Source organism: Salmo salar, chromosome ssa15 (assembly GCF_905237065.1).
Source record: "Salmo salar chromosome ssa15, Ssal_v3.1, whole genome shotgun sequence".
In the NCBI taxonomy this organism is placed as follows: Eukaryota; Metazoa; Chordata; class Actinopteri; order Salmoniformes; family Salmonidae; genus Salmo; species Salmo salar.
In genome coordinates this window covers 35989936-36002352 of record NC_059456.1, presented here as the reverse complement: position 1 = coordinate 36002352, position 12417 = coordinate 35989936, and positions in this window count along the sequence as shown.

Here is a 12417-nt window from a genome sequence, read left to right as displayed (position 1 = left end):
GTTGAATTAATGTTTTTTCCACATCATTTCAACCCATAAAATGAATGTGATGACGTTGAATCAACGTGGAAAACTGATTGGATTTGCAAAAAGTCTTCAACGTAAGGACATTCCGGCATTTTTTCACCCAACCTTTAACCTACATCCAATGACGTGACATTTTTTCTTGAATTCACATCTGTTGACAACTCAACCAAATGTATGTCAAAACTAGACTTTAAACTGACGTCTATGCTCAGTGAGTCTCCTTTAGGTCAGACTGTGTAATACAAGGTCTTGGCCCAGGATGCCTGCCAATTCACATTTTTATTAGGAGCTCTATCCTACACTGGATTTGACTTGCTGACAAATCTTTGGATGTAAACACACGGATCCCTCATAACATATCCATCATGTACAGTATGTCTCAGCCTGGTCTCAGATACAGACACACCCAATCCCCCTGTCTGGGAGCTGCATGGAAGCGTTTTATTCAATTTCGTGATCAGTCTGGAGGGCCAGGAACCCTCTGGACATGTTTGGGAGACCATTGGTTACTCTTCCTGTGACAAAGCAATTATTATTGAGCCCAGAGGAGGCTAGTAAGAGAGACTCTGACAAGTGTCATTTCTCAAGGCCTCATAGAAAGACTGCTGTGGGTAGTGTGTAAATATACCCATCTGGCCAAACCACCAGGGAATGACCTTTACCCATCCTATCCCATTCCTCCTCCTGTCCTTGGACCTTTTACAGCAGCAGACTCACAATCAACAATTGGCACTCCCCTCAAATGGCATTCGCTGGTCCTCAAGCCACGGAGACATGCTTATATAAGACAAGAACCTGACAGGTCTACTACTACAGAAGGTGCAGTTTTCTCCTGGCTGGCTGGAGGATATGGTGGGAAACAAATGAGCGATTGTCTTGGCCTTTCTCTCTTTGATGCTGCTTAGCACAGGATGAGGCAAGGGCAGCAGGGAATTGAAAAGGACATAAAACAAATTACTCAATCAAGCAGTATGGGGCCAGCCAGGAAAATGGCAAAACAAGACATGTATCTACTACAGACATCATCAATTGTACACAGTGTAGGCTAGAAAATATGTATTGTTTGTTTGGCTGTCCATCTGACAACACATATATATACTGTATATACTGTATATATATAACATTGGTCTTTTGGTGTTCTTTATCTAATTCAAATGAACAGTAAATAAACCTGTAATAATTGCACCTAATAATATTTAACTTCTGACCAAATTAGACTGAGCAAAGTAATCCTGTCTGGTGGATTATAGATAACATTGGGGCCCTTGAAGTGGACTTTCCAATCCGAGTTCTCAGAAAACCTTGACCTTTTCTTTCCTCTGCCCATTCTCAGCCACAAATAGCTTTGAGAGACACATCTGCAACGAATGAGCTCCAACTAAAACTCTAACTACAGAGATGTATAACATTTTAAATGTTGATTTAGATTTTACTTGATAAGACTATTTTAACAAGACTGCCCCCCAAAAAATTCCAAAACATGTACAGTATGTTATCCAGGTGGTTCAGTATGTTGTCCAGGTGGTACAGTATGTTATCCAGGTGGTTCAGTATGTATTGCAGGTGGTGCAGCATGTTATGCAGGTGGTTCAGTATGTTATGCAGGTGGTTCAGTATGTATTGAAGGTGGTACAGTATGTATTGCAGGTGGTTCAGTATGTATTGCAGGTGGTTCAGTATGTTATGCAGGTGGTTCAGTATGTATTGCAGGTGGTACAGTATGTTATGCAGGTGGTTCAGTATGTATTGCAGGTGGTTCAGTATGTTATGCAGGTGGTTCAGTGTGTTATGCAGGTGGTTCAGTATGTTATACAGGTGGTTCAGTATGTTATGCAGGTGGTACAGTATGTTATGCTGGTGGTACAGTATGTTATGCAGGTGGTTCAGTATGTTATGCAGGTGGTACAGTATATTATGCAAGTGGTTCAGTATGTTATGCAGGTGGTACAGTATGTTATGCAGATGGTACTGTATGTTATGCAGGTGGTACAGTATGTTATGCAGGTGGTACAGTATGTTATGCAGGTGGTTCAGTATGTTATGCAGGTGGTACAGTATATTATGCAAGTGGTTCAGTATGTTATGCAGGTGGTACAGTATGTTATGCAGATGGTACTGTACGTTATGCAGGTGGTACATTATGTTATGCAGGTGGTACAGTATGTTATGCAGGTGGTTCAGTATGTTATGCAGGTGGTACAGTATGTTATGCAGGTGGTACAGTATGTTATGCAGGTGGTACAGTATGTTATGCAGGTGGTACAGTATGTTATGCAGGTGGTACAGTATGTTATGCAGGTGGTTCAGTATGTTATGCAGGTGGTACAGTATGTTATGCAGGTGGTTCAGTATGTTATGCAGGTGGTACAGTATGTTATGCAGATGGTACTGTACGTTATGCAGGTGGTACATTATGTTATGCAGGGGGTACAGTATGTTATGCAGGTGGTTCAGTATGTTATGCAGGTGGTACAGTATGTTATGCAGGTGGTACAGTATATTATGCAGGGGGTTCAGTATGTTATGCAGGTGGTACAGTATGTTATGCAGGTGGTACAGTACGTTATGCAGGTGGTTCAGTATGTTATGCAAGTGGTTCAGTATGTTATGCAGGTGGTTCAGTATGTTATGCAGGTGGTACAGTATGTTATGCAGGTGGTACAGTATGTTATGCAGGTGGTACAGTATGTTATGCAGGTGGTTCAGTATGTTATGCAGGTGGTACAGTATGTTATGCAGGTGGTTCAGTATGTTATGCAGGTGGTTCAGTATGTTATGCAGGTGGTTCAGTATGTTATGCAGGTGGTTCAGTATGTTATGCAGGTGGTACAGTATGTTATGCAGATGGTACTGTACGTTATGCAGGTGGTACATTATGTTATGCAGGTGGTACAGTATGTTATGCAGGTGGTTCAGTATGTTATGCAGGTGGTACAGTATATTATGCAGGTGGTTCAGTATGTTATGCAGGTGGTACAGTATGTTATGCAGATGGTACTGTACGTTATGCAGGTGGTACATTATGTTATGCAGGTGGTACAGTATGTTATGCAGGTGGTTCAGTATGTTATGCAGGTGGTACAGTATGTTATGCAGGTGGTACAGTATGTTATGCAGGTGGTACAGTATGTTATGCAGGTGGTACAGTATGTTATGCAGGTGGTACAGTATGTTATGCAGGTGGTTCAGTATGTTATGCAGGTGGTACAGTATGTTATGCAGGTGGTTCAGTATGTTATGCAGGTGGTACAGTATGTTATGCAGATGGTACTGTACGTTATGCAGGTGGTACAGTATGTTATGCAGGTGGTACAGTATGTTATGCAGGTGGTTCAGTATGTTATGCAGGTGGTACAGTATGTTATGCAGGTGGTACAGTATGTTATGCAGGTGGTTCAGTATGTTATGCAGGTGGTACAGTATGTTATGCAGGTGGTACAGTATGTTATGCAGGTGGTTCAGTATGTTATGCAGGTGGTTCAGTATGTTATGCAGGTGGTTCAGTATGTTATGCAGGTGGTACAGTATGTTATGCAGGTGGTACAGTATGTTATGCAGGTGGTACAGTATGTTATGCAGGTGGTTCAGTATGTTATGCAGGTGGTACAGTATGTTATGCAGGTGGTTCAGTATGTTATGCAGGTGGTTCAGTATGTTATGCAGGTGGTTCAGTATGTTATGCAGGTGGTACAGTATGTTATGCAGGTGGTTCAGTATGTTATGCAGGTGGTACAGTATGTTATGCAGGTGGTTCAGTATGTTATGCAGGTGGTTCAGTATGTTATGCAGGTGGTACAGTATGTTATGCAGGTGGTTCAGTATGTTATGCAGGTGGTACAGTATGTTATGCAGGTAGTACAATACGTTATGCAGGTGGTACAGTATGTTATGCAGGTAGTTCAGTATGTTATGCAGGTGGTACAGTATGTTATGCAGGTGGTTCAGTATGTTATGCAGGTGGTTCAGTATGTTATGCAGGTGGTACAGTATGTTATGCAGGTGGTTCAGTATGTTATGCAGGTGGTACAGTATGTTATGCAGGTTGTACAATATGTTATGCAGGTGGTACAGTATGTTATGCAGGTGGTTCAGTATGTTATGCAGGTGGTTCAGTATGTTATGCAGGTGGTTCAGTATGTTATGCAGGTGGTACAGTATGTTATGCAGGTGGTTCAGTATGTTATGCAGGTGGTTCAGTATGTTATGCAGGTGGTACAGTATGTTATGCAGGTGGTTCAGTATGTTATGCAGGTGGTTCAGTATGTTATGCAGGTGGTTCAGTATGTTATGCAGGTGGTTCAGTATGTTATGCAGGTGGTACAGTATGTTATGCAGGTGGTACAGTATGTTATGCAGGTGGTACAGTATGTTATGCTGGTGGTACAGTATGTTATGCAGGTGGTTCAGTATGTTATGCAGGTGGTACAGTATGTTATGCAGGTGGTTCAGTATGTTATGCAGGTGGTACAGTATGTTATGCAGATGGTACTGTACGTTATGCAGGTGGTACATTATGTTATGCAGGTGGAACAGTATGTTATGCAGGTGGTTCAGTATGTTATGCAGGTGGTACAGTATGTTATGCAGATGGTACTGTATGTTATGCAGGTGGTACAGTATGTTATGCAGGTGGTACAGTATGTTATGCAGGTGGTTCAGTATGTTATGCAGGTGGTACAGTATGTTATGCAGGTGGTACAGTATGTTATGCAGGTGGTACAGTATGTTATGCAGGTGGTTCAGTATGTTATGCAGGTGGTACAGTATGTTATGCAGGTGGTTCAGTATGTTATGCAGGTGGTTCAGTATGTTATGCAGGTGGTACAGTATGTTATGCAGGTGGTACAGTATGTTATGCAGGTGGTACAGTATGTTATGCAGGTGGTTCAGTATGTTATGCAGGTGGTACAGTATGTTATGCAGATGGTACTGTACGTTATGCAGGTGGTACATTATGTTATGCAGGGGGTACAGTATGTTATGCAGGTGGTTCAGTATGTTATGCAGGTGGTACAGTATGTTATGCAGGTGGTACAGTATGTTATGCAGGTGGTACAGTATGTTATGCAGGTGGTTCAGTATGTTATGCAGGTGGTACAGTATGTTATGCAGGTGGTACAGTATGTTATGCAGGTGGTTCAGTATGTTATGCAGGTGGTTCAGTATGTTATGCAGGTGGTTCAGTATGTTATGCAGGTGGTACAGTATGTTATGCAGGTGGTTCAGTATGTTATGCAGGTGGTACAGTATGTTATGCAGGTGGTTCAGTATGTTATGCAGGTGGTACAGTATGTTATGCAGGTGGTACAGTATGTTATGCAGGTGGTTCAGTATGTTATGCAGGTGGTTCAGTATGTTATGCAGGTGGTTCAGTATGTTATGCAGGTGGTTCAGTATATTATGCAGGTGGTTCAGTATGTTATGCAGGTGGTACAGTATGTTATGCAGGTGGTTCAGTATGTTATGCAGGTGGTTCAGTATGTTATGCAGGTGGTTCAGTATGTTATGCAGGTGGTTCAGTATGTTATGCAGGTGGTACAGTATGTTATGCAGGTGGTACAGTATGTTATGCAGGTGGTACAGTATGTTATGCAGGTGGTACAGTATGTTATGCAGGTGGTTCAGTATGTTATGCAGGTGGTACAGTATGTTATGCAGGTGGTTCAGTATGTTATGCAGGTGGTACAGTATGTTATGCAGATGTTACTGTATGTTATGCAGGTGGTACAGTATGTTATGCAGGTGGTACAGTATGTTATGCAGGTGGTACAGTATGTTATGCAGGTGGTTCAGTATGTTATGCAGGTGGTACAGTATGTTATGCAGGTGGTTCAGTATGTTATGCAGGTGGTTCAGTATCTTATGCAGGTGGTACAGTATGTTATGCAGGTGGTTCAGTATGTTATGCAGGTGGTACAGTATGTTATGCAGGTAGTACAATACGTTATGCAGGTGGTACAGTATGTTATGCAGGTGGTTCAGTATGTTATGCAGGTGGTACAGTATGTTATGCAGGTGGTTCAGTATGTTATGCAGGTGGTTCAGTATGTTATGCAGGTGGTTCAGTATGTTATGCAGGTGGTACAGTATGTTATGCAGGTGGTTCAGTATGTTATGCAGGTGGTACAGTATGTTATGCAGGTGGTACAGTATGTTATGCTGGTGGTACAGTATGTTATGCAGGTGGTTCAGTATGTTATGCAGGTGGTACAGTATATTATGCAAGTGGTTCAGTATGTTATGCAGGTGGTACAGTATGTTATGCAGATGGTACTGTACATTATGCAGGTGGTACATTATGTTATGCAGGTGGTACAGTATGTTATGCAGGTGGTTCAGTATGTTATGCAGGTGGTTCAGTATGTTATGCAGGTGGTACAGTATGTTATGCAGGTGGTACAGTATGTTATGCAGGTGGTACAGTATGTTATGCAGGTGGTACAGTATGTTATGCAGGTGGTACAGTATGTTATGCAGGTGGTACAGTATATTATGCAGGGGGTTCAGTATGTTATGCAGGTGGTACAGTATGTTATGCAGGTGGTACAGTACATTTTGCAGGTGGTTCAGTATGTTATATAAGTGGTTCAGTATGTTATGCAGGTGGTTCAGTATGTTATGCAGGTGGTACAGTATGTTATGCAGTTGGTTCAGTATGTTATGCAGGTGGTACAGTATTTTATGCAGGTGGTACAGTATGTTATGCAGGTGGTACAGTGTGTTATGCAGGTGGTTCAGTATATTATGCAGGGGGTTCAGTATGTTATGCAGGTGGTACAGTATGTTATGCAGGTGGTTCAGTATGTTATGCAGGTGGTTCAGTATGTTATGCAGGTGGTTCAGTATGTTATGCAGGTGGTACAGTATGTTATGCAGGTGGTACAGTATGTTATGCAGGTGGTACAGTATGTTATGCTGGTGGTACAGTATGTTATGCAGGTGGTTCAGTATGTTATGCAGGTGGTACAGTATGTTATGCAGGTGGTTCAGTATGTTATGCAGGTGGTACAGTATGTTATGCAGATGGTACTGTACGTTATGCAAGTGGTACATTATGTTATGCAGGGGGTACAGTATGTTATGCAGGTGGTACAGTATGTTATGCAGGTGGTTCAGTATGTTTATGCAGGTGGTACAGTATGTTATGCAGGTGGTTCAGTATGTTATGCAGGTGGTTCAGTATGTTATGCAGGTGGTACAGTATGTTATGCAGGTGGTTCAGTATGTTATGCAGGTGGTTCAGTATGTTATGCAGGTGGTACAGTATGTTATGCAGGTGGTACAGTATGTTATGCAGGTGGTTCAGTATGTTATGCAGGTGGTTCAGTATGTTATGCAGGTGGTTCAGTATGTTATGCAGGTGGTTCAGTATGTTATGCAGGTGGTACAGTATGTTATGCAGGTGGTTCAGTATGTTATGCAGGTGGTACAGTATGTTATGCAGGTGGTTCAGTATGTTATGCAGGTGGTACAGTATGTTATGCAGGTAGTACAATATGTTATGCAGGTGGTACAGTATGTTATGCAGGTGGTTCAGTATGTTATGCAGGTGGTTCAGTATGTTATGCAGGTGGTTCAGTATGTTATGCAGGTGGTTCAGTATGTTTATGCAGGTGGTTCAGTATGTTATGCAGGTGGTTCAGTATGTTATGCAGGTGGTTCAGTATGTTATGCAGGTGGTACAGTATGTTATGCAGGTGGTTCAGTATGTTATGCAGGTGGTTCAGTATGTTATGCAGGTGGTACAGTATGTTATGCAGGTGGTACAATATGTTATGCAGGTGGTTCAGTATGTTATGCAGGTGGTACAGTATGTTATGCAGGTGGTACAGTATGTTATGCAGGTGGTACAGTATGTTATGCAGGTGGTACAGTATGTTATGCAGGTGGTTCAGTATGTTATGCAGGTGGTTCAGTATGTTATGCAGGTGGTTCAGTATGTTATGCAGGTGGTTCAGTATGTTATGCAGGTGGTACAGTATGTTATGCAGGTGGTTCAGTATGTTATGCAGGTGGTTCAGTATGTTATGCAGGTGGTACAGTATGTTATGCAGGTGGTACAGTATGTTATGCAGGTGGTTCAGTATGTTATGCAGGTGGTACAGTATGTTATGCAGGTGGTTCAGTATGTTAAGCAGGTGGATCAGTATGGTATGCAGGTGGTTCAGTATGTTATGCAGGTTGTACAGTATGTTATGCAGGTGGTACAGTATGTTATGCAGGTGGTACAGTATGTTATGCAGGTGGTACAGTATGTTATGCTGGTGGTACAGTATGTTATGCAGGTGGTTCAGTATGTTATGCAGGTGGTACAGTATGTTATGCAGGTGGTTCAGTATGTTATGCAGGTGGTACAGTATGTTATGCAGATGGTACTGTACATTATGCAGGTGGTACATTATGTTATGCAGGTGGAACAGTATGTTATGCAGGTTGTTCAGTATGTTATGCAGGTGGTTCAGTATATTATGCAGGTGGTACAGTATGTTATGCAGGTGGTACAGTATGTTATGCAGGTGGTACAGTATGTTATGCAGGTGGTAGAGTATGTTATGCAGGTGGTACAGTATGTTATGCAGGTGGTACAGTATATTATGCAGGTGGTTCAGTATGTTATGCAGGTGGTACAGTATGTTATGCAGGTGGTACAGTATGTTATGCAGGTGGTTCAGTATGTTATGCAGGTGGTACAGTATGTTATGCAGGTGGTTCAGTATGTTATGCAGGTGGTACAGTATGTTATGCAGTTGGTTCAGTATGTTATGCAGGTGGTACAGTATTTTATGCAGGTGGTACAGTATGTTATGCAGGTGGTACAGTATGTTATGCAGGTGGTTCAGTATATTATGCAGGTGGTTCAGTATGTTATGCAGGTGGTACAGTATGTTATGCAGGTGGTTCAGTATGTTATGCAGGTGGTTCAGTATGTTATGCAGGTGGTTCAGTATGTTATGCAGGTGGTACAGTATGTTATGCAGATGGTACTGTATGTTATGCAGGTGGTACAGTATGTTATGCAGGTGGTACAGTATATTATGCAGGTGGTACAGTATGTTATGCAGGTGGTTCAGTATGTTATGCAGGTGGTACAGTATGTTATGCAGGTGGTTCAGTATGTTATGCAGGTGGTACAGTATGTTATGCAGGTGGTACAGTATGTTATGCAGGTGGTTCAGTATGTTATGCAGGTTATTCAGTATGTTGTGCTAGGTAGTACAGTTTGTTATGCAGGTGGTACAGTATGTTATGCAGGTGGTTCAGTATGTTATGCAGGTGGTACAGTATGTTATGCAGGTGGTTCAGTATGTTATGCAGGTGGTACAGTATGTTATGCAGGTGGTTCAGTATGTTATGCAGGTGGTTCAGTATGTTATGCAGGTGGTACAGTATGTTATGCAGGTGGTACAGTATGTTATGCAGGTGGTTCAGTATGTTATGCAGGTGGTACAGTATGTTATGCAGGTGGTACAGTATGTTATGCAGGTGGTACAGTATGTTATGCAGGTGGTTCAGTATGTTATGCAGGTGGTTCAGTATGTTATGCAGGTGGTTCAGTATGTTATCGCAGGTGGTTCAGTATGTTATGCAGGTGGTTCAGTATGTTATGCAGGTGGTTCAGTATGTTATGCAGGTGGTACAGTATGTTATGCAGGTGGTACAGTATGTTATGCAGGTGGTTCAGTATGTTATGCAGGTGGTACAGTATGTTATGCAGGTGGTACAGTATGTTATGCAGGTGGTACAGTATGTTATGCAGGTGGTTCAGTATGTTATGCAGGTGGTACAGTATGTTATGCAGGTGGTACAGTATGTTATGCAGGTGGTACAGTATGTTATGCAGGTGGTACAGTATGTTATGCAGGTGGTTCAGTATGTTATGCAGGTGGTTCAGTATGTTATGCAGGTGGTTCAGTATGTTATGCAGGTGGTTCAGTATGTTATGCAGGTGGTACAGTATGTTATGCAGGTGGTTCAGTATGTTATGCAGGTGGTTCAGTATGTTATGCAGGTGGTACAGTATGTTATGCAGGTGGTACAGTATGTTATGCAGGTGGTTCAGTATGTTATGCAGGTGGTACAGTATGTTATGCAGGTGGTTCAGTATGTTATGCAGGTGGTACAGTATTTTATGCAGGTGGTACAGTATGTTATGCAGGTGGTACAGTATGTTATGCAGGTGGTTCAGTATGTTATGCAGGTGGTTCAGTATTTTATGCAGGTGGTTCAGTATGTTATGCAGGTGGTTCAGTATGTTATGCAGGTGGTTCAGTATCTTATGCAGGTGGTAGTGTATGTTATGCAGGTGGTTCAGTATATTATGCAGGTGGTTCAGTATGTTATGCAGGGGCTACAGTATGTTATGCAGGTAGTACAATACGTTATGCAGGTGGTTCAGTATGTTATGCAGGTGGTACAGTATGTTATGCAGGTGGTTCAGTATGTTATGCAGGTGGTTCAGTATGTTATGCAGGTGGTTCAGTATGTTATGCAGGTGGTACAGTGTGTTATGCAGGTGGTTCAGTATGTTATGCAGGTGGTACAGTATGTTATGCAGGTGGTACAGTATGTTATGCTGGTGGTACAGTATGTTATGCAGGTGGTTCAGTATGTTATGCAGGTGGTACAGTATGTTATGCAGATGGTTCAGTATGTTGCGCAGGTGGTACAGTATGTTATGCAGGTGGTACAGTGTATTATGCAGGTGGTACAGTATGTTGCGCAGGTGGTACAGTATGTTATGCAGGTGGTTCCAGTATGTTATGCAGGTGGTACAGTATGTTATGCAGGTGGTACAGTATGTTATGCAGGTGGTACAGTATGTTATGCAGGTGGTACAGTATGTTATGCAGGTGGTACAGTATGTTATGCAGGTGGTACAGTATGTTATGCAGGTGGTACAGTATGTTATGCAGGTGGTACAGTATGTTATGCAGGTGGTACAGTATGTTATGCAGGTGGTACAGTATGTTTTGCAGGTGGTTCAGTATGTTATGCAGGTTGTTCAGTATGTTATGCAGGTGGTTCAGTATGTTATGCAGGTGGTACAGTATGTTATGCAGGTGGTACAGTATGTTATGCAGGTGGTACAGTATGTTATGCAGATGGTACAGTATGTTATGCAGGTGGTACAGTATGTTAAGAAGGTGGATCATTATTTCATGCATGTGGTTCAGTATGTTATGCAGGTTGTACAGTATGTTATGCAGGTGGTACAGTATGTTATGCAGGTGGTAAAGTATGTTATGCAGGTGGTACAGTATGTTATGCAGGTGGTTCAGTATGTTATGCAGGTGGTACAGTATGTTATGCAGGTGGTACAGTATGTTATGCAGGTGGTTCAGTATGTTATGCAGGTGGTACAGTATGTTATGCAGGTGGTACAGTATGTTATGCAGGTGGTACAGTATGTTATGCAGGTGGTACAGTATGTTATGCAGGTGGTACAGTATGTTATGCAGGTGGTACAGTATCTTATGCAGGTGGTACAGTTTGTTATGCAGGTGGTTCAGTATGTTGGCGCAGGTGGTTCAGTATGTTATGCAGGTGGTACAGTATGTTATGCAGGTGGTACAGTATGTTATGCAGGTGGTTCAGTATGTTATGCAGGTGGTACAGTATGTTATGCAGGTGGTACAGTATGTTATGCAGGTGGTTCAGTATGTTATGCAGGTGGTACAGTATGTTATGCAGGTGGTTCAGTATGTTATGCAGGTGGTTCAGTATGTTATGCAGGTGGTACAGTATGTTATGCTGGTGGTTCAGTATGTTATGCAGGTGGTACAGTATGTTATGCAGGTGGTACAGTATGTTATGCAGGTGGTACAGTATGTTATGCAGGTGGTTCAGTATGTTATGCAGGTGGTTCAGTATGTTATGCAGGTTGTTCAGTATGTTATGCAGGTGGTACAGTATGTTATGCAGGTGGTACAGTATGTTATGCAGGTGGTTCAGTATGTTATGCAGGTGGTACAGTATGTTATGCAGGTGGTACAGTATGTTATGCAGGTGGTTCAGTATGTTATGCAGGTGGTTCAGTATGTTATGCAGGTGGTACAGTATGTTATGCAGGTGGTACAGTATGTTATGCAGGTGGTTCAGTATGTTATGCAGGTGGTACAGTATGTTATGCAGGTGGTACAGTATGTTATGCAGGTGGTACAGTATGTTATGCAGGTGGTACAGTATGTTATGCAGGTGGTACAGTATGTTATGCAGGTGGTTCAGTATGTTATGCAGGTGGTACAGTATGTTATGCAGGTGGTACAGTATGTAATGCAGGTGGTACAATATGTTATGCAGGTGGTTCAGTATGTTATGCAGGTGGTACAGTATGTTATGCAGGTGGTTCAGTATGTTATGCAGGTGGTTCAGTATGTTATGCAGGTGGTT